General features: G+C 48.0%; 2 pseudogenes; both read right to left on the reverse strand.

The window, feature by feature from the left end:
- Positions 1-518: 518 nt before the first annotated feature.
- LOC113837408 lies at positions 519-6098 on the reverse strand (annotated as a pseudogene).
- A 15783-nt stretch (positions 6099-21881) lies between these two features.
- Positions 21882-27554, reverse strand: LOC113837409 (annotated as a pseudogene).

Here is a 27554-nt window from a genome sequence, read left to right on the forward strand (position 1 = left end):
CTACCCTGAGCCAGAAGTGCAGAGTCAAAACCCCAGGAATGCTGAAACACTGGAGTTGGATGGCTGCCCTGTCTTGGATCTTCTAACATGCTGCACTTTGCACTATTCTCCTTAGGATTGTCTGGTCCCCCAGTAAAATCCATATTCGTGTTGGGCTTGGGAAGGAGGTGGCCTCACCACCAAATCCTCACTGAGTATTGGCTTCCACCCAGAATGCTCTCACAGTGTTCTTTTCAGGCATGGCCCTCTCACCGGGTTACTTAGTGTCGGGGACACCTCTGGTTTAGAGGTTGTTGGGTATGGAGTGCTTGGAGATCAGATCTCATCTCATCTCCCCTTAATTCTTCAATTAGCTAACTCTGCTAGGAGTCGAACCAAAAGACCAGCACACAATGCCATCAGATTGCAGTTATGTATTCAGTTTCCTGTACACTTGAACCACATGGGCTATGAGAAGAAGAAGAGAAAGTGGTGACAAGATGCGTGTCTGGAGGACTGACATAGGTTCTAAATACTTCTTACAAGATCATCTACCTACAGGAGAATCGGCTGCCACAGGGATAGCAGGGGTAGCAAAGGTCGCAGGGTCCACATGGTCCCCAGGCTCCGCAGGCTCCGCAGGGGCCGCAGCCGCAGGGGCCACAGGGGCCGCAGGGGCTACAGGGGCTGCAGGCGCTGCAGGGGTTGCAAGTGTCGCAGGTGCCGCAGGGTCCGCAGGTGCCGCAGGGTCCACAGGGGCTGCAGGGGCTGCAGGGTCTGCAGGGGATGCATGTGTTGCAGGGGGAAGTGCAGGGGTAGCATGGAGATTCAATCTTGACACAGCTGCCGAGCCCGTAGGAGTAGGTCACTTCTTTCTCGTCCACACACGGCGGCAAGCTGAACTCTTTGCAGATGTTCATGTAACTGTACTTTTTGGATCCGAGGCAGTTGTACCTGTTCTCCCTCTCAGCTGACACACAGACCTTTCCGTCTTTCACCCGTACTTTGACCTGATCCGGTTCAAAGCCGCACACGTTCACTGATCCTAAAATGTTGCTGCTGCAACAGGAGGAGGGCAGAAATTTGTTCCTTGTCCTTCTGAGTCTGTGGTTGGAAAGGGAGGAAGGGAGAAGAGAGGTTAGACCTCTGGCCTTAGCACACCCCCACCACCCTTTTGCTCCAGGAGCTTCATTCTCACCCTTCCTTGTGGTCTCGAGCATCTGCTTTGTTTATTGTGTGCAACGAGGAATCATAAGCGGGCCTGGTGTTTTATGTGCTCGCTGGTGATCAGTCCCCACTGAGCCATCCCTCCAGCCCCGGGTTCTTATTAGCATATATTAATCATAAAACAATTACTTCATTATTGCATCTCTTTTCCCTCCTGCCTTCTTCTTCTTCTTTTTTTTTTCTTTTTTTTTTTTTTTTTCTAGCCCAAGCTGGTCTGGAGTTTACAGCAATCTTCCTGTTTCTGCCTTCCAAGTGCTGGGATTATTCCAGGCTGTGCTAACAACATTCTAACTCATTATGACATTTCATGCCCCTGTATTTGGTCACGTTCACACACCCGTGATTGCCTCACACTGGGAGCCACCTCCCTGTCCCAGCCTCCCACATGCTGGGGACCCTAGGTACGGATCACCCAGCACCACACTCACCTTGAAAATCTGGTCTCCCTTGCACTTTAGTTTAGAAATCCAATCTAGGGGATCCACCCCCCTTCCTGCTGTTATTTGTACCCCACAAACATTATTTTTTGCCTAGTGGGTGGGGAGCAGCTTTGTAATGACACACACCTAGACTTTGGGGCAAGGATCTAGACGCCTGGGTCCCTTGTATGTCAATGATGTTCCTGTTTTACATTTCTTGGGGCTGTGCAGGCATCGCTGACTTGCTTGCCAAACATCCCACACCTTCCCTGGTACAACCCAAGTAACAGGAGATCCTCATTAACCATGAGTGTGTCACACGGCTGTGTCAGTTCCCTCCCTGGGGAGCCATTTCCTGAACGAGAGAGTCCTTGTTTTCAAGAGCGTTTTGGAATTGTCTCCCTTGGATTCAGATTGTTTTATAGCCTCGGAATCATTTCCTTGGTGAGCTCATTTCCCTTTGTTAGCTCTGATATTTTTTTTGCAGATTTTTTAAAAATTTGAATTAGAAACGAGATTGTTTTGTATGACAACCCCAGTTCCCTTCTCCCTCCCCTCTTCCCCTACCCCCGCCCCCCCAACTAAAACCCTACCTGTCACATCCTTTCTGGTCCCCCTGGAAGCTGGATCTTCCATAGGGGGTCATCAGAGTCTATCGTATCCTTTGGGATAGGCCCCCCTAGCCCTAATATTAAGCAGCACTTTCCTAAGACGATAATGCCGAGTCCAGTCAGGAAACTCACCACACAGAGAGGGCAGTGTCCATTCATTTAACCCTAGCTTTGCTGTTCAATTTCACAGTGGGTTAGAATTCGATTTTCACCTCATACTTAAATCCAAAACATAGGCTTCTCCCAGTGTTCAAAGTGTGAGAGTCAAATGAAGCTAGTATCTGTATGATTTCCACAAATACAAACACACGGTGACCCTAACAACAAAGGCTTCCGGGGCCTCTTTTATTATATGCTAATATGAAGTATATGCTTATGTGCAAGCATAGCTATATGTGAGGATTGATCACACGCTGTCATTAGTGTTTTAAATGAACAATAAGGACCATTTCCACATTACCGCTGGCCACTGCCAATCACGGTGAAAGTCTTATTAGATAACAGAGACTGGACCAGGCGAAGACGTCTCCTCTTGCAGCTCATAAGATCTTCCTGTCTGGAGGGTGGACAGATGCTTACATGCTAGGCCAGACTGTCCTGAATCTCACTATACAGCCCAGGCCGGCCTCCGACTCCCTACCACCCTCATACCTCAGACTCAGAAATACTGAGATTACAAGTTGGAGCCACCATGCCTAGCTAACATTCAGAGCTTTGAAGTGTGCCCCGGAACCTCCTTGTGTCACTACTCCTGTTGTTCATATTGAGCTAACCGGGGTGCCATCTTCTCCAGGAAGCCTTCCTTGGCTCTCCAGATGTAAACATGTATAAACTCCAACCATTTTATGGAAATCTTTGGGGTGAGCTCAGAAGGGAGGGAAGGGGAAAGGATATTGCTAGGGTGTATCTGGTATAACACGGGGCTTTCTTCCGGGCCTCTTCATCTAGTTTCCTAAGTATTAATGGTTCCACCACACAGCAGCCTTTGAGAGAAGGATCCAGGGGTGGTTTCTGTGAGTTCTTCAAAGTCCTGGCCCAGCTCTGTTCACCCAATGCAATGACTCGTGGGCCCCTCTGACCCATAAGGATTTACGTGCGGTGCAGGCCAGGTCAAGGCGAGCAGGGAGGGCTGTGGCCCTCCAGCCTTTTCTCTGCTGGGAGGCAAACTGCACGAACGACCTCAAAGCCCTCAGTGGAGAGATGAGTGCATGAGGCCTGCAGCACATCCCCAGTTACGCCAGTGTGGACCTGGCCAGGAGAGAGGAGACCTAGGCCAGCCGCTAGGGGGTGGTGGAGCTCTCCTTTAAATTCTAAATAAAGCCAGCGGATTGACAGCTCCCAGGACTCTCAGTGATCCATTGCCACAATGTCAAAAAAAAAAACACAAGAAACATTCAGGACGGAATGCGAACCATGCAGATGCAGAGAATGTGGTCTACACCCATTTCCAGGTAGAGTGAGCCAAAAAAAAAAGAAAGAAAGAAAGAAAAAGAAAAGAAAGAAATCAAATCCGACCCCCCGCCCACCCCAAAGATAAGAATTTGCGGGTCTCTGTGTTATTGTCTGGTCCTCTAATCATGGTTCCCGCACAGCCCGGGAGGGAACCTTGCCTTGCAGCCTCTTGTTCTCCAGGATGCATTCGACGAGGAAAAAGCAAAACGCGGTCTTTTCTCTCTGTGATTGTATCTGTCACGTTCTTTAAGGTCTGAATTAAGAAACGTAAATAAAATCGCCAGCAGGGCTTCGTTCTTGACAATTAAATGCATGGCTTGCTGATTCCCTTTTGTGTTCCGGAGCAGTGCTGCCCCCTAGCGGCGGAGCCGCAGGCCGGGTTCTGACAGCGCCCCTTCCTCTTTGGCAAGACAATCTAGTTTTTACCAGAACTGAAAAAACGTCCTCAGCACTCTATGGGTCTCCCAGCTCTTACTGGGGAACGTTCAGTTACCCCTGTCTTTAAAACGCAAGAAATCTGGTGTGTCCTCCTACCCAGCCAGGCGTGGCGGTTCGTTTTCAGAAGCCCTTCGTCTTTCTGTGTGGGCCTGCCTTGACCATAAGGTGAGGGAGGCACCCGGACTCTTCCCTTCCCTTCCCCTTGCACCCCTGTGTGTCATGCTGAAAGACCCCCGAAGAGGTACTTTCGTAGAGGGAGACCCACACCCAGGAATCAGCGAGGCCACGAACTGGATGCAAAAACAAGAGGCTTTATTGGAGACGCGGGTACCCGGGGCGACTTAGCTTCTGTGTGGCTAAACGCCCCGAGCCAAGGGAAAGGGGTCCTTATATAGGGAAAAAGGTGCAAGCTAGGAGCAGGGATTCTATTGGATAATTCTAATGAGGCATTGTACAGAGCTATTCCCATTGGTCAATGTATATGAGGCGCTATACAGGGTTATTCAAATGAGGCAAAGCACAGAGTTATTCAAATGAGGTGAAACATAGAGTCTTTCAAATGAGGCAAAATACAGAATCATTTCTATTGGATGGTTCAAATGAGACACAGAGCCATTCCAGATCAGCATATTCTCAAGGTCTGGTGTCTGGTGTCTGGTACAGCAGACTCAATTCCCCCCCCCCTTCCTGATGGCTGACCTTGGGGGCGGAGACCTTGGGACGGAGTGTTTCTCTTCGGGCGGGGGCTCAGGGGCAGGGCTTCAGGCCGGCTCACTTGGTGTTTGTTCTCGTGCCGACCCACCTGGTGCTCGCCCTCGTGCCGGCCCACCCGGTGCTCGTTCTCGGGCTGGCCCACCTGGTGCTCGTTCTCGGGCTGGCCCACCTGGTGCTCGTTCTCGGGCCGGGCGTGCGGCGGGTGGCGGGGGAAGGCCACCGGGGGTGGGGATCAGGGAAGCCGCCGACAGGAGGAAGAGGAGACAAACTTGAGAAAGAAAGGGCTAAGGGCAGGGGTCTTTCAATGCTACATGCTGCTTCTATGTGCAGGGAGAAGGCCATAATGGGCAGAAGGGGTCATGTTTGAATCGTAGGGCCCTGGCTTGCTGGGTAGAAACACCACCCTGCCCCTCTGGGAGAGGGTAGAGCTAAATCAGAATCTTTAGTTCACTAAGCCCCCTCAGGTCTGCTATGTGCAGTCAAGTTCCACACCCCTAAGTTCCTAAACGTCCAGCACCGTCTGTCTGTCTTTGCTGTTGTGTCCAGGGTCTACACCAGGCCTCTGGTGGAGAGCCACACGCTCAGGCCCGGCCTCACCTGTGCAAAGTGGGATTGGAGAGCACCGACGTGCTCCCAAAGTGCAGGAAGCACACTCAGCCCCTCCAAAGACTCGCTGGAGGCTTTCTTGCCTAGCTGACATGCCTTGGAGTTATGTGCATGGATGTTTTGTCTGTACAGGTTTCTGTGCACCGCACGTGAGCAGTGTCCCTAGAGGCCCGAACAGGGGACTGAGCAACCTGGGCCTTACAGAAAAGCAATTCAGGCTCCTTTAGCCGGTGCCTCTACTGCAGGCTGCCTCCCAGAGCTGATGTCAAGATGGCCTGGGGAGCTGTGATCATCTAGGGACGGGAAAGGGTTTACTCCCAAGCTGGCTGTGTGGCTGCTGAGCCCTCACCGATGGGCGAGCAGAGCTGATGTCAGTGTCTCCGTGGGGCAGTTCCAGGTGACACCAAGTAAGGAGTGGGTGGTCCCAGGGGAACACAGCCTTTTCAATTGTTTTTTCACTGATTTATTTTATGAGGAAGGTATGGGCTTGTGGGTGCTGAGCAAACACTACCACTGAGCTACAAGACCAAGCCCAGCTCAATCTTCTTACAAACCAATGTCATAGTGGCATCCATGACATTTGGGGTGGTCTGCCCTGAGGGGAGGAAAGCTTTAGCACGAACACACATGCACACGAGTGCAGCACACGCATGCTCGCGTGCACATACAAGTGCACACACACACACACTTTGAGACAACCCTGGTCCTTGGGATGCTTCCCAGCAGTGCAGTCTGGCATCCTATATAGGAGCCTCCTAACTCACTTAGCGTTAAGGTTAGCTTTTTATCTTGAAAGCTTTTTAATGTTGACGTCTTCAATCAAAACAGGATCAAGAAGGAGCCTGTGGGAGGCTAGAGAGATGGCTCAGAGGTTGATAGCATCAACTGCTCTTCCAGAGGTCCTAAGTTCAATTCCCAGCAACCACATGGTGGCTCACAACCATCCGTTATGAGATCTGGTGCCCTTTTCTGGTATGCAGATATACATGGAAGCAGAATGTTGTATACATAATAAATAAATAAAATTAAAAAAAAAAAAAACAGGAGCCTGTGACGTCCTGTTGCGTTAGCAAGAGCCAAGGCGGAGTATGGGCTCACATCTTGGCAGATTTGGCAGCTGAAAGATAACAAGCTGTCTCGATGGTAGGAAATGTGGTCGCTTGCTAGAACTGAGTTGTCGAGGGTGCCGCCAAGAGGGCAAACCGACAGACCGCGTTCCCTGGGGTTCTCTTTTAGCGAGGGGCCTGGCCAGGAACTACATTTCCCAGGATGCCCTATACCCGGGACATCACGTGAATGGTTCTGGCCAATAGGGTTGTCGGAGAAGCAACCAACCCACAGCGTTCCCTGGCCGGGATGGGAAGCAAGAGACGTCTCTGTGCGTGGAGCATCTCGAGTCTTCAGGAAGGAGGAGTCGCAAGGAAAAATGCACTAACCGAGCAGAGCTGCTCTGGGTTTGCACGAGAGCAAGGACCAGGCGTTATCTCTGAATCACCGGGATGCAGTTTGATGCTGGCGACGACGGCTACCGTGACCCCAACTCCCCAAACTCACGGACTGGGCACCCGTGCACTGGCAGCTGCCGGTGTGCCCCGCCAGAAGAGTCTCAGTGACCTTGTCAGGACCCTGGACCAGGGTGGCATCGCCGGGGACCCTGGGAATGGCTGAGACTGGAGTGGGTTTGGCATGACGATGGCTCGCCCATTCCTACCGGTGCCAGCGGCTGCACAGCTTCTCCATCTCTCCACCCTGGCAACTCCGCAGGGGGTCAGCTCAGGGTCGAGAGTGTGGCCTCCTGTCCTCAGTGTCACCCGTGTCAGCTGAGGGCAGGCCGGCCTTCTGACTCAGGGTGAGCAGCGCTAACCTCCCGGAGGAGCCAGCAGGGTCTGTGCCTGCTTTATACTCGGGCCATGCTAAGAATCTGGTCAGGTTCCCTGACTACTTGGGAAATGCACCGCCTGTAACACACACACACACACACACACACACACACACACACACAGAGAGAGAGAGAGAGAGAGAGAGACAGAGACAGAGACAGAGACAGAGACAGAGAGAAACAGAGAGAGTTCCCTGACTCCTTGGGAAACCCAACACCTCTAGTTCTTGCACACACAATCACCACACACACACACACACACACATACACACACACGACTAGGGGAAAACCCACCACCTTTAGCACACACACACACACAGCAAACACCCCTCATGCTCAGGACCTGCTTTTTGAGGCTGAGCATTGAACGAGAGCCTCCTGCACCTTTTGGAAAAGCCAAACCAGTAAGGCAGCCTTGGTCATCTTCTGCTCTAGCCACATAAAACTCCTGTGGAGCAAAGGGTGAGGGCAGACTCGAATGACCTGTTCCAGGGGCAATAAACCTTCCTTGTGTTGGAGGCACAGGGAAGTGCCCGGAGCCACCTGCTGGAGCCAGCTCTGTTACCTGTGGGGACCTTTTCAGGCAAAAAAGTTTAGCCCCTGTCTTCCTTACCCCTTGACCTCATCACACAAACGTTGAGGGGAGTTGACTGGAAGTTTCTGACAATCCCTAGGAAAACCTTAACACCCCCCTCCCTCTACCACTTACCCTCTCATCCAGTTTCCAGACACTTGGCAGAGTTGAGGGTTGTGGAAGCTGTGTTACACATCCTCCAGATGGTGAAACCTGTTACACCGGGGTCGTGTGTGTGTGTGTGTGTGTGTGTGTGTGTGTGTGTGTGTGTGTGTGTGTGTGTGTGTTTGTGTCACCACAACTGACAGGGCGTGGCCCGGTTATGGAGGTGACTGAAGAATGGTGTGAGTTTTCCACTTTCAGTCTTTGCCTGCCTCCCAGGCTCCTCTCTGAATTTCTTGGTCATAAGGTCTCAGGTCTGCTTCTGGGTCAGATATGCACTTTATTCTCTCGTGATTCTTGAAGGTAATTTAGCAGACAGCAGTTCTGCTTGCTTCCGATATTTAAACTACATGTCGGAAATGTTTGAAGCACACCTTTTCTCCTTTTTAACTATTTGTTTTGGCCGCCTTTACAGACACCTGGTAACCAATGATAATTATCTGATCTCCCTGCCTCCACATCCAAAGTTCTGGGATTACAAAGCCTGAGCCAACACACCAGGTTTTTGCTGTCCTGGCCACTGAAGTTGTGGCTCTTAGCAGTCCAGGCAAGCACTTCCAACCATGCTTGTTATGAGAATGTCTTAAGAAATTATAACCTTTAGTGGAGTGTGGTGCCAGATGCTTTTAATCCCGGGCAGACAGAGGCAGGCAGATCTGAGTTTGAAGGTCTACACAGTGAGCTCCAGGTCAGCCACAACTACATAGTGAGACCCTTGTTATTGATTTGTTTAAAAAGAGAAAAGAGAAATTGCTGTGACATGAGACTTAAGACTATAAGTTTATTATAAGGCCCGTCAGAATGGGGAGACTAAGAAGAGGAACAGGGGTAATGGCTGACCACCATGGCCGGTCGCCATAGAGAAACTGAGAGGGAAACAGAGAGAGCAGGAACAGGGAGACAGGGAGACAGGGAGACAGAGAGACAGAGAGCGTAAATGGGCATGGGCCCATCTTTTAAAGGGGTCCTCTGCACCTGTGTGCAGACTTAGTTCCAATGGAACCTTGGGCTGACCAGGGTATTGCCTGTTTCACCAGGTAACAGGGGCAGGCCAGCATAATGCCTGAACCTTTCATTCCCACCTCTACTTATTATTTTAAAAAAGGTGGGGTGTTTAGACATGGCAGGTTAAGGAATAAGGGCGTCGAATTCTTAAGACTGCTTCCTGCTGACATGGGGGGCATTGACCATCTTTGGGGGACCCGAGAAGGTTGGGGTGCTGCCACGTCCTGGGGTAGCTGGTTGTTTCATTGCAGTCCAGGCTGTATGGAACTCCCTGGCGCCTCTTACACCTGGCAAGATGTTGACAGAGCAGAGGACAAGGTTAAGTTTAGAAAAAATTTTTTCTTAGGTCCTGTCATTTGAGGGGAAGATTGTAAGATGAGGGAGGGGTTCCCGAGCTGTCCCAAGATGAGGGAAGGGAAATTGGGACTGGGGAAAGGTTGAATATTACCTGGAGTGAATCTGACCTGTTTGGATCTGATTTGGCTCCCTGGAACTTATAAGAGTCCTTAGAGTTTGTGGAAACATAAGTATTAGACATGTTAGAAGCAACTTGACTAAAAGCATTAACATTTTAAAACAGACAGATTTTTTTTTAGGACAATGAAAAGCATCTTAATCTTGACCTTGTAGTTATGATCCTATAGTGGTATTGTTGAACTTTACTATGAACAGTAGCATGAGAAATAGAGAAGTCAGGAACATATTTTATCCTTTTTTAATGTCTTAACTCATTTTATCATCACTTAAGCCCTTTTATCCTCAGGCCTTTGTAACTACATTCTCAGACTTTCATACATGTTAGACTTTCCTATCTTTACATAGATAAACCCTAAAATACCTGTTACTTGAATCTGTTTTGCTTCAAGTTAGCAAGACTATCAGTCGTCAAAAGCATCAGAGTTCTTGAGAAGGATAAGATTTTACCTGAATCAATGATTAAAGAATAACAGAGACTTGCCAGCAGGCTGTATGGACAGCCATCCCCAAGGTCCTCCATCCATAGTAGCGGGCTGCAGGATACCTGCCTTCTTGCTGATAACTTGTGACCTGTGGATTACAGACTTTGGGAAGACTCGCCTACCGTTGGCCCAAGCAACGCCGGGAAAGTCGATTCCGTTGTCCTCTTGTCCAAGGTCTGGAATACTTTGTAGTAGTTGAGGTGAAGGGCAGGGTTGCTCAGTAACCAGCGTTGTCACTGACTCGAGATGAAGTTTCTTCAGTGCCCATCAGTCTTCTCAGAGGAAATGGGGTGGGGCCAGCAGCTGGCCTATCTCTCTGTTATAAAAAGCTTTTTAGCAAAACATTTTAAATGCCATATTCTCTAGATCTCTGAGCATTTGAGGGCTGTCTGCTGTTTAGTATCTCAGCAGTTAAAAGTTTGTCTTTAGTTAGAGAAAAATCCCTTTTTGTAATAAAAGCTGTACCTTTGTAAACGGCTTACAGGATAGACTGAATGGTATAAATATTTTGTTAGTTTGAAATAGACCTTTGTGATTTTAAACTTTTATCATCATTTAAAGATACAAGAGTTAAATTTAAGTTGTATAGACTTAGCTTATATTTTAAGTATAGTTAAATTAGACCTTTATGACCTTAAATGTTTACCATCATTTAAAGATATATAGCAATTTAGAAATATGAGACTTAGTATAGTTTAATTTAAATTGTATATAGAGCTAGAAAAGTATAAAATTAAATTACAAGTACAGAGACAAGCAGGACTGGATAACAGTAAAGGGGGAACCAGAATGTAATCTCTGATCTGTACATTGTAGCAAACAGACAGGAGATTTAAAGAGATAGGGTAGAGTTAAACAGAGGGCCCTGGAAAGGCACAGTATTTAGTAAACAAGCCATAAACAAGAGAGCCAGTGAAGGAAGAAATCATAGACAAAAAATAAAATAAAAGGCAAAAAGATCTGGCAGAAATCAAAAATGCGGTAGACAGGTTTACTGGATAGGCCACTGGAGCTGTGCGTGCCTACAGGTAGGTCACATGACCAAAACGGGGGCAACCGTAAGCCGCTTTTGTCTGTTTACCTGCTTGTTGGATGAAACCAGAAAGGTTCCTCTATGCATTTCCCATGGGTGAGGCAAGTGGAAAACCGGCAAAAAGCTCCTCTATGGATGCACGTCTGCCCGTGGGAGTTGCCAGGGGCCTGGCCCCGAAGGGGACACAGCTGTCCCAAAACTGAAAAAGGACCCAGCAGTCCGAACTGAAAAAGCAAAAAAGCACTGCTCCTGGAGCGGGATCCCATGCCTGACCTTCAGGAAATGCATCCAACAAGTGAAAGAAGAAATCAGGTGGCAGTGCTTGCCTGTGCAAGTCAGTGAACTGAGTGGGCAGGCCTAAGCTAGGTCACCTGGTTATAACCAAGATGGCGGCCCCCAGGTTAGCCCACGTGGTTGAGATGGCGACCCCCGTAAGCACATTCTCAATTGCCAGAAAAGTTTCAAACCTCATTCATGTGGAAAAATGAAAACCAGCAAACAAACAAAACTCTCAGAGCATCTCAAGCAGACATTGCCAACCAAGAAGAAACACACTGAGAAAGAACAAACAGAACAATGAGGGACATTTCCAGGTGAAAGAAAGTTCCCACTGGGAGGCAGAACTCCGCACATTTACCTACTCGCTGCCAGTAACCTAAAGATCCAGTAAAAATGTATTTCCCGAGGGCAAGGCCAAAAAATGGCACAGATTGCCCTGTCTGAGAGCACCCGGCCCAAAACCGAAAAATGGACCCAGAGTGAACAGTGCTGGGTCAGCCCCATGGGAACGGTTCTAAGTATCTTACCGGATTGTAGCGAATAGGCAGATCAGTGAGTTCAAGAGATCCTTAGTTGGAAAAGCGGCAAGTTGAATTCCGACATCTCAGGCTGCTGCAGGCAGGAGGGAGTGCCAGGAAAAGCGGACATAGAAGTGGGTTGTAAGGGTACCCTTGCCTAACACGCGCCCGCCAGCGGGTCGAAGAGAGACAGAGAGACAGAGAGACAGAGAGCGTAAATGGGCAGGGGCCTATCTTTTAAAGGGGTCCTCTGCACCTGTGTGCAGACTTGGTTCCCATGGAAACTTGGGCTGACCAGGGTATTGCCTGTTTCACCAGGTAACAGGGTCAGGCCAGCATAATGCCAGAAACTTTCAACCCTGTCTCAAAACAAAACAAAAGAAAACAAAACAAGGCATGGTGGAGGCTGAGGCAGGAAAATCTTTGTGAGTTCAAGGCCAGCTTGGATCTATACAATATGACCCAGTCAAAACAAAAACATGCAACCAAACAGAAGTATAACCCTCTCCAAGTGGTTCATATCTGTAATCCCAGCATTAAGGGAGACTGAGGAGAATTAGCATGAGTTCAAAATTAGAGGAAACAAATAATGAAAAGGAAAAAAAATAAAGTAAATTTAAAAAGCAGGGAATGAGAGCTGGCAGTTAAGGGGCTATATTTCTCTTGCAGGGAGCCTGATATGGTTCCTGGCACCCACAGCAGGTGTCGCACAACCCATTGTAATTCCACCACCAGGGGATCCCTCCTCTGGCCTGTGTGGGCACCCGCACTCAAGGGCGCACATTCACATAATCGAAATGAAAAAAAAACCCTTAAGGAAACCTTAGAGGTGTGCTTTCTCCCTTGGAGTACTAACTCCTCTTCAACTGCAGTTTCAAGTAGATTATTTTGGCTCAATGTAGCACCTGCAGCCATTTAGGATGAGGCTTCAAAATTGTAAGCAGCTGTTAAAGTCTTTCAAGGCTCTTAATTCTCCCTAGAAATTTGGAACAACTTAACAAGAAACCATGATAATACAAAATATAAAAAGGAAGGATGACAGTAAAAGTGATTTGAAATGGGCAGGGTGTTGTGTACCTGTGATCCTTGCACTTTGGTGGCTGAAGAGTTTTAGATCCATCTGGGATTTATGGTGAGACCCAGTCTCAAAAGCAAAGGAAAACCCAAACACACACACACACACACACACACACACGTGAGTGCCAGTAACTTACAAAATAAAAGATGTTTTTCCACCATACTAACTTAGAAGCTGCCTGCTATTTTAAGGGTAAGTATGTCCCCTCTGCTTCTTCTTTTTTTTTTTTTTTTTTTGGTTTTGTTTTTCTTTTGTTTTTTTTGGTTTTTGTTTTTTTTTTTTTTTTTTTTTTTTTTGGTTTTTTGAGACAGGGTTTCTCTGCGTAGCTTTGGAGCCTTATCCTGGCACTTGCTCTGGAGACCAGGCTGGCCTCGAACTCTCTGAGATACGCCTGCCTCTGACTCCACAGTGTTGGGATTAAAGGCTTTCGCCACTAAAGCCGGTTTGCTTCTTTGTTTTGGGGGATTTTTTTTGGGGGGGGGGCAGGGTTTCTCTGTGGCTTTGGAGGCTGTCCTGGAACTAGCTCTGTAGACCTGGCTGGTCTCAATCTCACAGAGATATACCTGCCTCTGCCTCTGGAGGGCTGGGATTAAAGGGGTGTGTCACATACGCCCAGTTTACAAGGTTGTGTAAGACCTGCCTGTGATAGGCCTGGGCCGTTGGCTCTGGAGCTTGGATGCACATTAGTGCCACCTATGGAATTATTTAAAGATAGCTGAGGCTCTAACCTGAGCTGGGCCTTCTTTGAAATGCATTCTTGGTGCTGGAGAGATGAGTCCACTCCGCTGATAAGAGCATCGGCTGCCCTTGCAGAAGACCTGGGTTCAGTTCTCAGTACCCACACAGTGGCTCACAACCTTCCATAACTCCAGTTCCAGGTAATCACACACCGAGCTCCTCGGAGCTCTGCGGCCACCAAATGTGGTGTGTATGCATACATGGGCACACAAAGAATCTTATCTTTGCTTCTGGTAGTCCTGGTGTGGAACCGAGTGCATCAGATTTCCCAAATGTGGATGCTGAGGACTTTGACAGCACCTGTCTCCTTGTCTTATGTATTCTTTTCACCGTCTTTAGTCCTCATCCTAATGCTAAGCCTGCCAGGAGCCATCACTGTTGTATAGGACTTGTTGTAAAAGATTGTCAGTATGAGTGACCCATTATGTTGGGAGAATAGCTAACTACAGTCCCAATCTACCTCTCCCCTTCCCCAAATAATCAGAACCTGGGCTAATAGGTGACAGCAAACATTCCACAGTCAGGTTACTTAGCTACCCTTCCTCCTGCGACCTCTTCACCCGCTAACAAACTGCTTTATTTACACTTCTCAGCCTGCTCCCCTGTTATCCTGTCTACCTCCAAGGACTCACGTACCAGGAAAATGACTTCTACCCTTATGAATCCCTGCCCCAATTTTTTCTGCTTCACCTGCTATATAAGGTCTCTGAGAAAAATAAAATTTTACAGCTTGATCAGAAATCCTGTCTTGTCGTCATCCTTGCGTCCCTTGTTCCTATTTATTCCCAGTCCTTCGATGTTTGGGTTCTCTTTGCAGCTGCACTGCTGGCTGTGGCATTAGCCCCCACTGTGGTTTGCATCATAGATTTGACATGTCTGAGATGTGCATTGATCCTTACACGAATATAATGTTATTTGTTTGTTTTTTTTAACTTTTTTTGCATTTATTGGATGATTAATCTGGCTGGTTTTATGTCAACTTGACACAAGCTGAAGAAGATTTCAGAGAGAAGGGAACCTCAAGTAAGAAAATGCCTCCATGAGATTTGGCTGTAGGTAAGCCTGTGGGACATTTTCTTAATTACTGATTGGTGGGAGAGGACCCAGCCCATTGTGGGTGGGGCCATCCCTGGGCTGATGGTCCTGGCTGCTATAAGAAAGCAGGTTGAGCAAGGCATGAAGAGCAAGCCAGTAAGCAGCTGTCCTCCATGGCCTCTGCATCAGCTCCTGCCTCCTATGTGAGTTCCTGTCCTGACTTCATGATGAGCAGTAATGTGGAATTGTAAGCCAAGTAAACCCTTTCCTCCCCAACTTGCTTTGGTCATGGTGTTTTCATCACAGCCACAGGAACCCTAACAAAAACAACATATTCCTGTACCACGTATGTTTGTTTTTTCCTTTTCACTGACTTTAGAACAACTTGTTCTGCCTTAGTGATGTTGAAAACTCACTGTGGTGCGGAGCTCATGCATGTGTTAACCCAGCTCTCATTTCGGCGGCTCAACTTAGATGCTTTTGTCCATCTGAGACGTTCAGTGACTAGCGAATCCATACCTTGACTCCTCAAGTTCATTATTGCTCTCTGCATTTTTAAGCACGTGCTGCAAAAACCGGGCAGTCTTTCTGGGCCTGGCCCACTGACCTGTGTCCCGCCCCACAGTGTAGCCTGGGTACACCTATGAGCACCCCCCTTGCACTGCCAGAGTGAAGACATTACTTCTTTAAAGTGGCATTGTTCAGACACATGGTGGCCTGGGCAGTTTCACAGCTGATTTTTGCATGATTTTGTAGGGTTTTGGGGCTCAAGAGAGTAGCAAACCTTTTTCCTTGGTCACCTCAGGGCACTCAGAAGAAAGGGAGGTGTGTGTATTTTTTAATGGCTAATTTACTTTTGTTTTTAGGTTTAAAGACAGGGTTTTTCATGAATCCCAGAATCCCAGGATGATCCTGAGTGTCAGACCCCCCTCCCACTGGGATTGCAGGCTTGGGCTTGAATGAGAAAGGCTTCCCTTAGGCTCATATATTTGAATGTCTAGTTCCCAGTTGGTGCATCGTGTAAGAAGGATTACAGGGTGTGGCCTTCCTGGGGGACATGTGGCCTTGTTGGAGGAGGTCTATCACTGGGCATAGACTTTAAGATTTCAAAAGCTCAAACAGGACCAGTCTCTCTTTCGCTCTGTCTCTCTCTGTCTCTCTATCTCTGTCTCTGTCTCTCGTCTCTCTCTGTCTCTCTGTCTCTGTTTGTCTGTCTGTCTCTCTCTCTCTATCTCTCTCTCTCTCTCTCTCTCTCTCTCTCTCTCTCTCTCTCTCTCTCTCTTTCTGCCTCCCTTGTGCAGATCAGATGTGAGCTCTGTTACTGCTCCAGCACTATGCCTGACGGCAAGCCACCAAACTTCCCACCGTGACCATCATGGACTAACCCTCTGAAACATAAGCAAGCCCCTAATAAAATGTGGTTTTTTATAGGTTGTCTTGGTCATGGCGTCTCTTCACAGCAATAGGGCAGTGATGAAGACACATACCTGGTTGTATGCTGGGAACCGAGCCAGGCAGATGCATGCTGGGTAAGCCCTATACCACACAAGTGATGGGGGAAGTCCTTCTGTGAACATGTTTGTCTTATTGGTGAATAAATAAAGCACTGTTGGCCAATAGGGAAGCAAGGAGTGGAGGAGGATTCTGGGAAATGTAGTAAAGAGGAGTGTCTCCATGTGATTCCAGGGAGATAAGATGCTAAGGCTGGTGTCCTAGGTAAGGTAAGTACTTATAAAAATATGTAGATTAGTAGTTATGGTTGATAATTAAGACTGAGCAGGCAAATAAAAATCCTAGTCATTGGCTGGCAGCATTGTAACTAATACAAGACTCGGTGTGTTATTTGGGGGCCTAAATGTGGTGAAAGAACTTGGGTGTTATCATTACCCAGGGCAAGTTTTCTTCTTTCTTTCCTTTTCCCCCTGATAGCATGGCTGAGGTTCTCTCACTGTGGGTGAATAATTCATTCAGGGTCACCTAGTCCAACGTTCCATTTTCAGGGTGACAGTGTCACGGAGCCTTCAGCTCTGCCCGGCTGTGACTGTTATACACTGGACCTGGGGCACTTTTTGGAAGAATCCTCACTTGTTTTTTTTTATTCCCCCAAGATAGTGCTCCACCTGCCTCTGCCTCCCAAGTGCTGGGATTAAAGACACATACCACTTCCCAGCATCCTCCTTATTCTTGATGCAGAATCAGCGTTATGGCTCATGAGTCAGATGTATGATCTTCAAGGTTTTCCACACAGTTCCCTGTGGGACTGGTCTGCACCTAGCTGAAGACACTCTGGCTGCTTTGACTCTGCACAAATCTCCCTCCCGAGCCTTGGAATTGTTAAGGAAGAAAAAAGGATGTCCTATTGCAAGATACATTAAATATGAGTCTTTTTTCTTTCAGATTTTTTATTTGAATTAGAAACAAAATTGTTTTACATGACAATCCCAGTTCCCTTATCTCTCTCCTCCTCCCCTACCCCCCCAACTAAAACCCTACCTATCACATATCCTTTCTGCTCCCCCTGGATGATGAGGCCTTCCATAGGCTTAGATTGTTAGCTGGTGTCATTTTGTAGATCTCCAGACATATCCCTAGTGCCTGATTTCTCTGTAAACCTAAAATATCTCCCTCTACTATGATATCTCCATTCTTGTTACCTTCTATTCTTCCCCTGTCTCAACTTTTCTGCTCCCTCATGTCCTCTGCACCCCTCCTCTTCTCCCCTTCTCAATATGAGTCTTTTCTATCAAGTATTGTGAAACTTGTGTTTGGGACAAGGAGTTCAAATCTATTATGTCCCCACCTAGTAAGACTTTTCCACAAATGTATTAATCTAACAACACCAGTAAAACATGCGTTTATACAAAGACCCAGGTTTATGTGGCCAGAAGGACAAAGAGCAAGGCTGAGGCCATATGTGGCTAATATAGCAATAAATCTATGAATTGTTGCAGCAATATAATACCCAGATTCACATTCCTCCAGTATCAAAAATGAACCATAAACGAACTCATGTTTATAGAAAAAATGTTATAAGGCAATATATAAAACACACCCAGGCTGTACAAAGACAGAAGGAAATGCCAGACAGACACCATGTAGCAACCGTAAAGATACGACGCTGGGCGTTCCAGTAAACCAAAACCACATAGAGATACACAGATGAATAGATATAGGTTAATAATTGAGAGCTGGCCAATAAGAAGCCTGAGCCATTGGCCAAGCTATGTATAACTAGCTTTCTTAATAAGACTGAGAGGCCGGCCCCAGCCCTGGGGAAAAGGCACAGCTACCACCTAAGTTAGAGTGAAAATCAAGTATGCTTCCAGTCTCTGTGTGTTTGTTCTTCCAAGCCCACCCTCTAGATCGAGAGTGGAGTTTGCCTTGTCTAGACATGTGTGTGGGAGTGGCAGTCGGTCTCTCTCTTATCCACCTGAAACTTATTTCTAACTCTATTCTACGGATCATGGACCTTAGATGATATCCTGTATTCATTTTCTGTTGTTACTGTAACAAAATGCCACAGGTTTAGCTTAAAACAACACTAATTACCTTCTTCTCTTTCAGGACATTAGACCCAGCAGGCCTGAGTTCCCTTTGCAGACTGGTGGTGATAGGGGTGGGGGGGGGCTCTTTCCTTGCTTTGCCCAAATGCTGGAGCCCACGGTTGGTTTGTGTCCCTCTGACTGGGATGACTTCAGTCTCTGCTTGTCACAGTCCTGCCTCTGGTTGGAATCCTTTTCCCTGCCTTCACTTAAGGATCTTATGATTGCATGGGTCCACATGGGTGACCCCTGATAACCATCAGTCTTAAAATCCTTCCACTGGAATGTGGGCACCATGCAGGAAGGACATTGGTCAGCCTGTATACTAGACTCCACAGTTTCTCCTGTTGCTTCAGAGCTCCATGAGGGATCTGCCCAGCCGTTTACCATCTTTTTCAGAAAATCTTGACCTCACACAGGTGACTGATGGGAGCAAATATTCTAGTCCCTAATCACTATGCTACTGAAATCTGGGCCGTTCCATAAAATCTGGGATGTTCATTGTAACTATAGGAATATTTTGGCCTGACAGTGGTGGTTCACACCCTTAATTCCAGTACTTGGGAGGCAGGGACAGGCAGATCTCTGTGAGTTTGAGGGTAGCCTGACCTAGGACAGTCAGGGTCGATACACAGAGAAACAGTGTCTTGAAAACCCAACCAAACAACCAAACAAAAAAAAAACAAATCCAAAATTGAAAATTATTTAATAACTATAAACATATTTTTTAAAGAACAGTTTGTGTCTGGCTATAATTATTTCCACAAACATGGTAACCACATTCCTTCTAAAGTCATATTAACTATGAAAGCTGTTAGTAAAAATATCGTGAGTGCTGAATGTTTGTTGTGATTCTTTCTACAGTCTATCTTAAATAAAAATGCTTCCCCACCATTTTCATTTTATTTTGAGACAGGAACTTACTCTGTAGACAAGGTTGGCATTGAAGCTGCATTCTCTGCTTCAGGTTTCCAAGGTGCCCAGACTGTGTCATGAGTTGACTGGCATTTTAATCTCTAGAGCAATTAAACACAGAGAGAAAGATTGTACAGACCAAACCTTGGGCCCTGAGTATGTGAGGCAAACCACTCCCATCCTGGCATATATATATATTATATATATATATATATATATATATATATATGTGTGTGTGTGTGTGTGTGTGTGTGTGTGTGTGTGTGTGTATGGGTGCATGCATACTGTGTGCACCGTATGTGGTGTGGTGTGTATTGTATTTGCACTAAAGTATAAGGATGCATGCCTATGTGTCATGGCCAAGCATGTCTCAGCCCAAAACCATGGAAGCCACAGGTTCGGCCTGAGTGGGGGAGTGTGGACTTGGAAACTCCTAGCAACCAACAGCAATAAAGACCAGACACAGGCATCTTGTCATCTTTAGAGAGCTCTCAGTTCCATGCTGCAAAACTGGAGTCTCTCCTTTACTCAGCAACTTCCTTGTTACTTTCTAACTGTACTATCCTGACCATGATATGAGGCCATTTGTCTCTCCTCTTCCTAGACCCTATCAGTCCTCACTTGTCACTAACTTAGCCCTCTGCTCTGGTGTAGGCCTATTCAAATGCTTAGTTCTATAGAGATGCAAAATGAGGGGACATTCTCCACTGAGGCTATGCCATTCAACAGCAAATCAGCTAGCATCTGCAATACCATGTAGATGGAAACCAGAGGTTTGGACCCCGAGAAATCCTCTAATGGCATAATTTTTGGCTTCCAACACCTATGTCTGCATGTGTGTGTGTACTGTGCGCTGTGTATTGTGTGGTGCCCATCGTGTATGTCCAGGAGTGTAAGGATGTGTGTCTATGTGTGCGTGTGTAGAACCCTGAGGGAGACCATGGTGTCTTTCTTTGTTCTCCCGTCTACCTCCTTTATATAGGTGTCTCTCACTGTCAAGGCTAATCTTGGTTGTCATCTTGACTGGATTTGGAAGCAGTTGAAAGGCAAGCCTCTGGGCTCTCTTGTGAGGGCTTTTCCTGATCTGTTCCATAGCATGAGGAGACCCACCCTACACAGGGGCTGTACCTCTGGTGGAAGCTCTAGAAAAAAGCCTCACCTCGAAAAGACACTTTGCTTACCTCTGCCGTGACTGGCACGTTCATCTGTACTGTAGCAGAATCCAGCTTGAGGGGGCTTCCAGCAGGGGCTGCAGACAAGATGCTCTCCAGGAACCCTCCCGGATTTAGCATCAGAGTGGGATTGCTGAGACACCAAGCCCCAGGAACAAAGAAACTGCCAGGTTCTCTGCCACATTGGTGTGTGAGGCAGCCAAATGTTTAGCCAACCCAGACTGTACTGTGTAAGCCAACTGAATGTGTTTCTTTAAATGTATATTCATTCTGCCACTTCTGTCAATCTAGAGAACCCCAAATGAGACACTGACTGAACTGTAAACTCATTACCTAGGCTAAGCTAGCGGGCCAGCAAGTTCCCAGGACCCAACATCTCCATTCCTCAATGCTGGGATTTAAATATGAACAGCCACGCCCAACTTTTTGTGGATACTGGGGATTTGAACCCGGGTCTTCCCACTTGTGAAGCCTGCACTCTTACCCACTGAACCCTCTTCATAGCCTGGTCCATATTTTACAGCTCCTCAAGTGATTCCCAAGTGCAGCCCTCACTGAGAAAACTAATCCACTCACAGCTAAGACCAATTAAAGGATGTAACTATGCAAACAAGGGTTTGTGTTTCCTCTATGAATCTAGACCAGCTTCAGCCATTTCCTCCCCAGGGTCCCTTCATTCTTCCTTTATACTTCCTTTATCCCCTAGCAATCAAGAGCCAATTCTGGAATCCAGGCATGGTGGCACACCCCTTTAGTCCCGGCACTCAGGGGCCAGAGACAAGCAGATCTCTGTGAGTTTGAGGCCAGCTTTATCTATATAATGAGTTTTCTGGACTGCCATAGTTACACAGTAAGAACAACCTCAAAAACAAACAAGAATGGCTCTTGAGCTATGTCAGTGAGGATCCAAATTCAATGGTTGAAGCTGTACTTCCCTGCTCCATTGACCTTTTGTGCCTAAAACCAGTTTCAAGAATTGGAAAGAGACTGAGTGGCAATAAATCCCCAGGAGGCTGCAAACTACCCTGAGCCAGAAGTGCAGAGTCAAAACCCCAGGAATGCTGAAACACTGGAGTTGAATGCCTGCCCTGTCTTGGATCTTCTAACATGCTGCACTTGGCACTATTCTCCTTAGGATTGTCTGGTCCCCCAGTAAAATCCATAGTCGTGTTGGGCTTGTGAAGGAGGTTGCCTCACCACCAAATCCTCACTGAGTATTAGCTTCCACCCAGAGTACTCTCACAGTGTTTTCAGGCAGGGCCCTCTCACCGGGTTACTTAGTGTGGGGACACCTCTGGTTTAGAGATTGTTGGGTATGGAGTACTTGGAGATCAGATCTCATCTCATCTCCCCTTAATTCTTCAGTTAACTAACTCTGCTAGGAGTCGAACCAAAAGACCAGCACACAACACCATCAGATTGCAGTTATGTATTCAGTTTCTTGTACACTTGAACCACATGGGCTATGAGAAGGGGAAGAGAAAGTGCCGACAAGCTGCCTGGCTGGAGGACTGACTTCTGCTAAGAAATAGGTTCTAAATACTTCTTACAAGAGCATCTTCCTACAGGAGAATAGGCTGCCACAGGGATAGCAGGGGAAGCAAGGGTCGCAGGATCCGCATGGTCCACAGGGTCCGCAGGGGACGCAGAGGCTGCAGGTTCCGCAGGGGTTGCAAGGGTCGCAGGTTCCGCAGGTTCCCCAGGGGCCACAGGGGCCACAGGGGCCGCAGGGTCCCCAGGTTCCACATATCCGCAGGGGCAGTAGGGGTCGCAGCGCCCGCAGGGTCCACAGGCGCCTCAGGTGCCTCAGGGGCCCCAGGGGATGCAGGGGTGACAGGGATAAGTGCAAGGGTAGCATGGAGATTCGATCTTGACACAGCTGCCGAGCTGTAGGAGTGGGTCACTTCTTTCTAGTCCACACACGGCGGCAAGCTGGACTCTATGCAGATGTTCGTTTAACTCTACTTTTTGGATCCAAGGCAGTCGTACCTGTTCTCCCTCTCAGCTGACACACAGACCTTTCCGTCTTTCACCGGTACTTTGACCTGATCAGGTTCTAAGCCGAACACATTCACTGATCCTAAAATGCTGCTGCTGCTACAGGAGGATGCCAGAATTCTGTTCGTTGTCCTTCTGAGTCTGTGGTTGGAAAGGGAGGAAGGGAGAAGAGAGGTTAGACCTCTGGACTTAGCACACCCCCACCCTTTTGCTCCAGGAGCTTCATTCTCACCCTTCCTTGTGGTCTAGAGAATCTGCTTTGTTTATTGTGTGCAACGAGGAATCGTAAGCGGGTCTGGTGTTTTATGTGCTCCCTGGTGATCAGTCCTCACTGAGCCATCCGTCCAGCTCTGGGTTCTTATTTGCATATATTAATCATAAAAAGAATGACATCATTATGGCATCTCTTTTCCCTCCTCCCTTCTGCTTTTTTTCTTTTCTTTTTTTTTTTTTTTTTCTACCCCAAGCTGGTCTGGAGTTTATGGCAATCCTCCTGTTTCTGCCTTCCAAGTGCTGGGATTTTTCCAAGCTGTGCTAACAACATTCTAACTCATTATGACATTTCATGCCCCTGTATTTGGTCACGTTCACACACCCGTGATTGCCTCACACTGGGAGCCACCTCCCTGTCCCAGCCTCCCACATGCTGGGGACCCTAGGTACGGAACACCCAGCACCACATTCCCCTTGAAAACCTGGTCTCCCTTGGACATCAGTTTAGAAATCCAATCTGGGGGATCCACCCCCTTCCTGCTGTTATTTGTACCACACAAACATTATTACTTGCCTAGTGGGTGGGGAGCAGCTTTGTAATGACACACACCTACACTTTAGGGCAAGGATCTAGACGCCTGGGTCCCTTGTATGTCAATGATGTTCCTGTTTTACATTTCCTGGGGCTCGACTTGGTGCAGGCATTGATCACTTGCTTGCCAAACATCCCACACCTTCCCTGGTACAACCCACGTAACAGGAGATCCTCATTAACCATGAGTGTGTCACACAGCTGTGTCAGTTCCCTCCCTGGGGAGCCATCTCCTGAACGAGAGAGTCCTTGTTTTGAAGAGCGTTTTGGATTTGTCTCCCGTGGATTCAGATTGTTTTGTAGCCTCGGAATCATTTCCTTGGTGAGCTCATTTCCCTTTGGTAGCTCTGATATTTTTTTTTTGCAGATTTTTTAAAAATTTGTATTAGAAACAAGACTGTTTTGTATGACAACCCCATTTCCCTTCTCCCTCCCCTCCTCCCCTATCACCCCCCAACTAAAACCCTACCTATCACATCCTTTCTGCTCCCCCTGGAAGCTGGATCTTCCATAGGGGGTCATCAGAGTCTATAGTATCCTTTGGGATAGGCCCCCTTAGCCTAATATCAAGCAGCACTTTCCTAAGACGATAATGCCAAGTCTAGTCAGGAAACTGACCACTCGGAGTGGGCAGTGTGCATTCATTTAACCCTAGCTTTGCTGTTCAATTTCACAATGGCTTAGAATTTGATTTTCACTTCATACTTAAATCCAAAACGTAGGTTTCTCCCAGTGCTAAAAGTGTGAGAGTCAAATGAAGCTAGTATCTGTATGATTTCCACAAATACAAACACACGGTGACCCTAACAACAAAGGCTACCGGGGCCTCTTTTATTATATGCTAATATGAAGTATATGCTTATGTGCAAGCATAGCTATATGTGAGGATTGACCACACGCTGTCATTAGTGTTTTAAATGAACATAAGGACCATTTCCACATTACCGCTGGCCAGTGCCAATCACGGTGAAAGTCTTATTAGATAACAGAGTCTGGACCAGGCCAAGACGTCTCCTCTTGCAGCTCATAAGATCTTCCTGTCTGGAGGGAGGTCGGATGCTTACATGCTAGCCCAGACTGTCCTGAAACTCACTATACAGCCCAGGCCGGCCCCCGACTCCCTACCACCCTCATACCTCAGACTCAGAAATACTGAGATTACAAGTTGGAGCCACCATGCCTAGCTACCATTCAGAGCTTTGAAGTGTGACCGGGAATTTCTTTGGGTCACTGCTCCTGTTGTTCATATTGAGCTAACCGGGGTGCCATCTTCTCCAGGAAGCCTTCCTTGGCTCTCCAGATGTAAACATGTATAAACTCCAACCATTTTATGGAAATCTTTGGGGTGAGCTCAGAAGGGAGGGAAGGGGAAAGGATATTGCTAGGGTGTATCTGGTATAACACGGGGTTTTCTTCCGGGCCTCTTCATCTAGTTTCCTTAGTATTTATGATTCCACCACACAGCAGCCTTTGAGAGAAGGATCCAGGGGTGGTTTCTGTGAGTTCTTCAAAGGCCTGGCCCAGCTGTGTTCATCCAATGCAATGACTCGTTGGCCCCTCTGACCCATAAAGATTTAAGTGCGGTGCCGGCCTGGCCAAGGCGAGCATTGAGGGCTGTAGTCCTCCAGTCTTTTCTCTGCTGGGAGGCAAACTGCACGAACGATCTCAAAGCCCTCAGTGGAGAGATGAGTGCATGAGGCCTGCAGCACATCTCCAGTTCTACCAGTGTGGAGCCTGGCCAGGAGGAGAGGAGACCTAGGCCAGCCGCTAGAGGGTGGTGGAGCTCTCCTTTGAATTCTAAATGAAGCCAGTGGATTGACAGCTCCCAGGACTCTCCCTGATCCATCCCCACAGTGTCAAAAACAAAAACAAAAACAAAAACAAACAAAAAAAAACAACAAAAAAACAAGAAACATTCAGGAAGGAATGCGAACCATGCAGATGCAGAGAGAGTGGTCTACACCCATTTCCAGGTAGAGTGAGCCAAAAAAAGAAAAAAGAAAAGAAAAAGAAAAGTAAAAGAAATCAAACCAGACCCTGCCCACCCCAAAGATAAGAAATTGCCGGTCTCTATGTTATTGTCTGGTCCTCTAATCATGGTCCCGGCATAGCCCGGGAGGGACCCTTGCCTTGCAGCCTCTTGTTCTCCAGGAGGCATTCGTCGAGAAAAAAGCAAAACGCGGTCTTTTCTCTCTGTGATTGTATTTGTCACGCGCTTTAAGGTCTAAATTAAGAAACGTAAATGAAATCGCCAGTCTGTGCTGAGTTATTGACAATTAAATGCATGGCTTGCAGATTCCCTTTTGCGTTCCTGCTCAATGCTGCCCCCTAGCGGCGGAGCCGCAGGCCGGGTTCTGACAGCGCCCCTTCCCCTTTGGCAAGACAATCTAGTTTTTACCAGAACTGAAAAAACGTCCCCAGCACTCTATGGGTCTCCCAGCTCTTACTGGGGAACGTTCAGTTACCCCTATCTTTAAAACGCAAGAGATCTGGTGTGTCTTCCTACCCAGCCAGGCGTGGCGGTTCGTTTTCAGAAGCCCTTCGTCTTTCTGTGTGGGCCTGCCTTGACCATAAGGTGGGGGAGGCACCCGGATTCTTCCCTTCCCTTCCCCTTGCACCCCTGTGTGTCATGCTACATGCTGCTTCTACGTACAGGGAGAAGACCATGATGGGCAGAAGGGGTCATGTTTGAATCGTAGTGCCCTGGCTTGCTGGGTTGACACACCACCCAGGCCCTCTGGGAGAGGGTAGAGCTAAATCAGAATCTTTAGTTCACTAAGCCCCCTCAGGTCTGCTATGTGCAGTCAAGTTCCACACCCCTAAGTTCCTAAACGTCCAGCTCTGTCTGTCTGTCTTTGAGTTGCATCCAGGGTCTACACCAGGCCTCTGGTGGAGAGCCACACGCTCAGGCCCGGCCTCACCTGTGCAAAGTGGGATTGGAGAGCACCGCCGTGCTCCCAAAGTGCAGGAAGCACACTCAGCCCCTCCAAAGACTCGCTGGAGGCTTTCTTGGCTAGCTGACATGCCTCGGAGTTATGTGCATGGATGTTTTGTCTGCACAGGTTTCTTAGCCGCAAGACCAAGCCCAGCACAATCTTCTTACAAACCAGTGTCATAGTGGCATCCATGACATTTGGGGTGGTCTGCCCTGAGAGGAGGAATGCTTTAGCACAAACACACATGCACACGAGTGCAGCACACGCATGCTCGCGTGCACATACAAGTGCACACACACACACACTTTGAGACAACCCTGGTCCTTGGGATGCTTCCCAGCAGTGCAGTCTGGCATCCTATATAGGAGCCTCCTAACTCACTTAGCGTTAAGGTTAGCTTTTTATCTTGAAAACTTTTTAATGTTGACGTCTTCAATCAAAACAGGATCAAGATGGAGCCTGTGGGGAGCTGGAGACACTGATCAGAGGTTAATAGCATCAACTGCTCTTCCAGAGGTCCTAAGTTCAATTCCCAGCAACCACATGGTGGCTCACAACCATCCGTTATGAGATCTGGTGCCTTCTTCTGGTTTGCAGATATACAAGGAAGCAGAATGTTGTATACATAATAAATAAAATTAAAAAAAAAAAAACAGGAGCCTGTCACGTCCTATTGCGTTAGCAAGAGCCAAGGCGGAGTGTGGGCTCACATCTTGGCAGATTTAGCAGCAGAAAGATAACAAGCTGTCTCGATGGTAGGAAATGTGGTCGCTTGCTAGAACTGAGTCCTCAAGGGTGCCGCCAAGAGGGCAAACCGACAGACTGCGTTCCCTCGGTTCGCCTTTAGCCAGGGGCCGGGCCAGGAACTACATTTCCCAGGATGCCTTATACCAGGGTCATCATGTGAATCGTTCTGGCCAATAGGGTTGTCGGAGAAGCAACCAACCCACAGCGTTCCCTGGCCCGGATGGGAAGCAAGCAGTTTCTCTATTTGCGCCTAGAGCATCTCGAGTTTTCAGGAAGGAGGAGTCGCAAGGGAAAATGCACTAACCAAGCAGAGCTGCTCTGGGTTTGCACGAGAGCAAGGACCAGGCGTTATCTCTGAATCACCGGGATGCAGTTTGATGCTGGCGAAGGCGGCTACCGTGACCCCAACACCCCGAGCTCACTGACTGTGCACCCGTGCACTGGCAGCTGCCGGTGTGCGCGGACCGAAGAGTCTCAGTGACCTTGTCAGGACCCTGGACCAGGGTGGCATCGCCCGGGGCCCTGGGAATGGCTGAGACTGGAGTGGGTTTGGCATGACGGTGGCTCGCCCATTCCTACGAGTGCCAGCGGCTGCACAGCTTCTCCATCTCTCCACCCTGGCAACTCCACAGGGGTCAGCTCAGGGTCGAGAGTGTGGCCTCCTGTCCTCCGTGTCACCCGTGTCAGCTGAGGGCAGGCCGGCCTTCTGACTCAGGGTGAGCAGCGCTAACAT

Source organism: Cricetulus griseus, chromosome 10, assembly GCF_003668045.3.
Source record: "Cricetulus griseus strain 17A/GY chromosome 10, alternate assembly CriGri-PICRH-1.0, whole genome shotgun sequence".
Classification (NCBI taxonomy): domain Eukaryota; kingdom Metazoa; phylum Chordata; class Mammalia; order Rodentia; family Cricetidae; genus Cricetulus; species Cricetulus griseus.